Below are 6,327 nucleotides of genomic sequence, written 5' to 3'. Positions count from 1 at the left end.
TTGCAGTTAAACTCGCATGTTGGTGGATAATGATAATTTTTTAGCTTCGTGCCAGAGTGTTGATGTCCTAACGAACTCAAGGCGACCACCGATGGACAGCACCTTCACTTCAAACCCATCTCACTAATGGCAGTAAATTGCAATGTAGCGATATGGCCAGAGTTGGTGTTTGATGAAGTAGAGTGCTGATGATTTGAGGCAAGCATTGAGTTCATCAGCTGGCGTTGAACATTTTTATTCCCTGTTTTATCGTCGTAGTTGTTGTTCACTGTTGTTAGTAACGTCAGATGTCCAGCTTCTGCAGCGAATAATATTCTAGCTGATACCCGGCGACGTTGCCCGCCCTGTAAAAAATTTACATATATATAGCTTATTAATTATTTCTCAATCAAAATATTTCTGCATTAAGTAAGAAAAAATTACTTTCATTTTTTAATTAATTTTAATTATTTTAATTTTATTATTATTATTAATAATACTAATAATATAATTTTAATTAAAAACTTCAGGCAATCACTTGTGGATACACAATATTTTTGTTTGTCCATCTGGTGTGTAGATGTACAAATTTTTAGGATTACCAACACGCGAACAGGCGATGTAAAGCTGTCCGTGTGAAAAACTGGGCTCATGTAGGTTGATACCTGCCACTACTAACAACTGGCCTTGCGCTCTGTTGATTGTCATGGCAAAAGCTAAACGAATCGGGAACTGTAATCGCTTGAAAGTGAATGGCATTTCTTCAGTGATAATTGGGGTACGTGGAATGAAGACGTCTTCTTTTGGCACATCCAGTTAGTATCGTTGCTTCGATGATGTAATTGTGCAATTTCTTCACGCAGAGTCTGTTGCCATTGCAGAGTATCGGTGTCTCCAAATTTCTTAAAATCATTATAGGTGCTCCGACTTTGAGGGTCAAGTTGTGTGGTGACACACCCGGAATATCCAAAGAGTTCAGAAATTCTGCAGGATACAGAACTGTCTGCGCTGTGTCTTTGACAGTGTCAACCGATTTGTAAGATGTGGACTCTCCCGAAATAATTTTTAGGATTTTTCCGTTGATCTTGTTCACACTGTCATTTTTCGATGCCAGAATCGCTTTCTCACAAAGCCACTCATGGTTTTGGTGATTTTGTTGAATGTTTGGGAAGACTTTGTCTGCAAGTTCTTGAACCGAGTTTATATATATAAGAACTGGCAAAATCCATTAGGGAACGTTATCAGTCCAGTGCTTGGGTCTACGGGAATTCTTCCACTGCCAAGTTTGATCAAATGATGTGAAAATGATAGCAGTGCTGAGTCATTTTGCAGTTGAACTCGCATGTTGGTGGATAATGATAATTTTTTAGCTTCGTACCAGAGTGTTGATGATTTGAGGCAAGCATTGAGTTCATCAGTTGGCGTTGAACATTTTCATTCTCGGTTTTGTCGTCGTAGTTGTTGTTCTCTGTTGTTAGTGACGTCATACGTCCAGCTTGTGCAGCGAATATTATTCAAACGGCTTTTAAGCATTTTTTAAATTGAAACTATATCTCTACGATGGGCGATAAAGGCCGCATTAGCACTTACAGGACACCCTGTATACAGGCAAGCAAAAATACCCGGCGCTTCCCGGATTTTCTTCAATTACTGGTAGGATTGGAAAAGTGACAAACCGTTATAAAGGAATAAACTGTTATAATGACAGCATTAAGGTGTGACAAACCATTGTAAAGGCATATATACACGTCTGAAACGCATTGTTGGAAACCACGGTAACCAAAGTAAACGTTGCGAAAGTGATTGTTGAGGCCCCAAAACCATTGTTGCCACACAGTTTTTCGCCCATTTCGGACATTTGCCCTGCTCTGACGAAATTTTAAAGTAGCTTACGGTTCAATCCCGGTCCTGTTTGGTATATATGCAAAATCTGGCGACGATCGGTCTAAAACTGTGGATTTGTATAAAGAGCATACATACATACATACATACTTTCACATTTATATATAAGACTAGCTGATACCCGGCGACGTTGCCCGCCCCGTAAAAAATGTATATATACGTATATCTTATTAATTATTTCGTAATCAAAAAAATTTCTGCATCAAGTAAGAGAAAATTACTTTTATTTTTAAATATTTTAATTAAAATCTTCAGGCAATCGCTTGTGGATACACAATATTTTTTCTTTTTCCATCTGGTGTGTAGATGTACAAATTTTTGCTATTACCAACACGTGAACAGGCGACGAAAATGTGTCCGTGTGAAAAACAGGGCTCAAGTAAGTTGATACCTGCCACTGCTAACGACTGGCCTTGCGCTTTGTTGATTGTCATGGCAAAAGCTAAACGAATCGGGAACTGTAATCGCTTGAAAGTGAATGGCATTTCTTCAGTGATAATTGCGGTACGTGGAATGAAGACTTCTTTTTCTTTGTAACACCCAGTTAGAATCGTTGCTTCAATGATGCAATTGTGCAATTTCTTCACGCAGAGTCTGGTGCCATTGCAGAGTCTAGGTGTGTCCAAATTTCCTAAAAGCATTATAGGTGCTCTGACTTTGAGGGTCAAATTGTGTGGTGGCACACCCGGAATATCCAAAGGAGTTCAGAAATTCTGCAGGATACAGAACTAAATGCCTGGGCCGTGTCTGTGACAGCGTCAACCGATTTGTAAGATGTGGAGTCTCCTGGAATAATTTTTAGGATTTTTTCGTTGATCTTGTTCACACTGTCATTTTCCGGCGCCAGAATCGCTCTCAGAAAGCCACTCATGGTTTTGGTCATTTTGTTGAATGTTTGGGAAGACTTTGTCTGCAAGTTCTATCGTAATCGGTCCAGTGCTTGGGTCTACTGGTTGGTCAACTGATGATAAAATGGTAGCAGTGCTGAGTCATTTTGCAGTTGAACTCGCATGTTGGTGGATAATGATAATTTTTTAACTTCGTGCCAGAGTGTTCATGATTTGAGGCAAGCATGGAGTTCATCAGTTGGCGTTGAACATTTTTATTCCCAGTTTTGTCAGCGTAGTTGTTGTTCTCTGTTGTTAGCGACGTCATACGTCCAGCTTGTGCAGCGAATATTATTCAAACGCCTTACGCATTTTTTAAATTGAAACTATACCTATACGATGGGCGGTTGATGAGATAAAGGCCGCATTATCACTTACAGGACACCCTGTATATAGGCTAGAAGAAATACCCGGCGCTTCCCGAGTTTTCTGCAATTAATAGGAGGATTGGAAAAGTGACAAACCGTTATAAAGGAATAAACTGTTATAATAACAGAATTAAAGGTTTGACAAACCATTGTAAAGGCATATATTCACGTCTGAAACGCATTGTTGGAAACCACGGTAACCAAAGTAAACGTTCCGAAAGTAATTGTTGAGGCCCCAATACCATTGTTGCCCGACAGTTTTTTGCCCATTTCGGGCATTTGCCCAGCTCTGACGAACTTTTAAAGTAGCCTACGGTTCAATCCCGGTCCTGTTTGGCATATATGCAAAATCTGGCGATGATCGGTCTAAAACTGTAGATTTGTATAAAGAACATACAGACATACATACATACTTTCACATGTATATATAAGATGTTGTCTATCTCGCTTGTTTTCCATCTTACCCAGATGCAGGATACCAATATTATTGCTTAGAAAATATAAACTACTGTAATATCGTATTTCTTTTCCATGCGGCACATTAATTGAAATCCAGTTGCTAATTTCAATCAAAGAATTATAATAGTTTTATTTGATAGATGGCAGAAGGGATTTACGGTGATTCTAAATCTATGGGAAAAACTTTTGGAATTGATATAAGACATCTGAACAAGAATTTTTGATCGTAGAATGTACGGTCTGTCGTATATCCCGCCAAGCTGCCGATGTTTGGCAAGATTTGATCTCGCTTGGCGAGAAACAAGCACTTCCGCTGGCAGTAACCGCGGAATAAACACGCAATAATAACCGTCTTGAATTTGTTAAGTTTATAAATTATATGGTAATAAATATTTTATTTAACTGGCATAACCATGATTTTTCTCAACTCCTCCATCACTCACCAAAAGGGTAGGTGGAATCACAATAGTAAAGGCTGTAGAGGGTGTTTTAAGAAAGTCAACAACAGCACTTCACAAAAAACAAATGATGTATCATATTTTTTTTCCCGACGGATTTGCTGCGATATGTGCTATCAACCATTCGAGGGTGCATAAACATTCTTCGAAATGGATTGGAGTTTGGTTTTTATTGGTGCAAGGACCATGGTGGAAACCAACTCCATGGTGGAGTTGGCGCGATTAGCGCGTCCGTTGAGAAAGCATGGGGAATCTGGGTTGCCAGATGAAGTCAGTGATCGCTCTATTAAAGGGACCAAGTAAGCCCAAGCAAAGCGTGGCTTCCCATGCTTTCCTATGAGAAACATCCCCGTTTTTAAAAATCATTTCAAAATTTACTGTTCACTTTAGGAACTCGATTTTTTTTCTCAAATTCTGTGGATATATTTATACAATTGAACGAGAGCTTTTACAATTTTAGTTGTTATTTGTTTTCGAAACTTCAACAACATGGATCCTTTTGCATAAATAGTCAAAATTTACTCATTTCTTGTGCCACAAAATTTCTTTTCAGCATTTTAATTTTTTAAAAATATGTGAAAGCATGTAACACCTCAGTGCTGAGAGAGAAAGAGAGAGATAATGTTTTAAGGCACTTGAACAAGCAGTGTTAAAAAAATCTGATTTTTTTTTTTTTTTTGCGAAAAGAGCATTTTCATGCAAAACATTAGCATATACAAATAGCATTAGCATATACATTACATATTCAAGATTACAATATACATTACATATACATTAGCATATACATTACATATACAAATATTGTAGAAATACTTCTAGTCCAGGTAGAAAAAAACTCGAACATAGACAATTTTAAATTTCAAATTCAATTCGAAACTGTGTTTTTTGTCAAATTTTCGTACACATACCACTTTAAAAGCAAAGTAATAGGTACAAAATGAAAATACCTAGGAAAAAAACAGCCCAAGTGATTATTTTACTAAATACTATAGGCCAGAGAGGTGACTCATCGCGGTATTTGACTCATCGTTTTTTATTTTTAATATTTTTTTTCTCATTAACTCCATCCACATAGCGGAATGTTCGGATAGGCGGCATATATTTCAGTAATACGTATTCAAGAATATGAGAGTAGAATAAAAGAAGGGTGGCGAAATTTGTACAGCCTACAGGTAGCAAAACCTTAAGTACGCAGTGGCGGAGGACGTTCGAGCACTTCCAGTACTTTGAGGCACGGAGGCGGCAAAACTCTGTTTGCCCCGGGTGGCAAAAATCCTAGCTACGGACATGTCAGAAGGTGCTCGAGCACCTCAGAACTGATTCAGAAATTAAAATTCCTCATGTAAAGCTTAAGACGAGCTCCCATGGGAAACACTTTCAAAATGCCCCAGATCTATCATAATGATGAACAAAACGAAAAGGCAAAATAAGTTAAAAGAAATAAAGGCAGCCAAAAGAAAAAATTATGAAAATTGCATTTTATTGGAGCTTCATATTATTTTAATTAATCATATTCCCGTAGACATTAATGAGATACATCGAATTTTTGAAATAAATTGAAGCACTGAACTAAAAACTTATGACGAGTTGAGTGAAAAATGATCTTCCCCTTCCAAAAATAAAATAAAAATATAAAAACCCCTTATATAAGAATAAGATTTTATCTTTCCCCATTATCGGATCATGTAGATTACCCGAAGACGCATTAAACAGTCATGGTGCTTAAATTAAATTTATTTAGTTATTACTATTTTAATAGAATTCGATCCGGCAAAACACGTGTTAAGCATAGGGAAAAGAGCGGTTTGTTTGGGCTTACTTGGTGTCAGCCCATAGTGTTGCCACAACGGCTTCAATTTCCGTGCCTGATGTCACTTCCTTGTATTACAACTATAACCTCCTTGTGCAAGGCCCATCAAAGGTTATGCTGTGCGAAACAGTGATTAAGCGGTACAATGACTGGTGGTAAAATTTGCTTTACCTATAGCTCCGTTTACATGTGCAAGATTGGGGGGTTGCTTTGGTGATTATTACCTCATGGGGAAAAAAGAAATCAACGATTAAAATTATCTTTCCAACTCAGAAATTGCATTACAATAATTACGACTACAAAGAATATTCATTTCAAACATTTTGTTCTTTTCTTTTTAATTCACTGAAATTTGAAGCATCGTTTTTGGCGATAATTAGCAACGTCTCGTATTTTCCGCATTTCGAAGCTGAATTTCCTGTATTTTTCTCAAGGAAATATGGCCAGCTTAAACGCAAGACATA

The sequence above is a fragment of the Pholcus phalangioides genome, unplaced genomic scaffold (genome assembly GCF_987345545.1).
Source record: "Pholcus phalangioides strain wild (caught in Gottingen) unplaced genomic scaffold, Ppha-v1.0 ptg000015l_1, whole genome shotgun sequence".
Taxonomy (NCBI): domain Eukaryota; kingdom Metazoa; phylum Arthropoda; class Arachnida; order Araneae; family Pholcidae; genus Pholcus; species Pholcus phalangioides.
Note: the sequence above shows the minus strand (reverse complement) of the source record.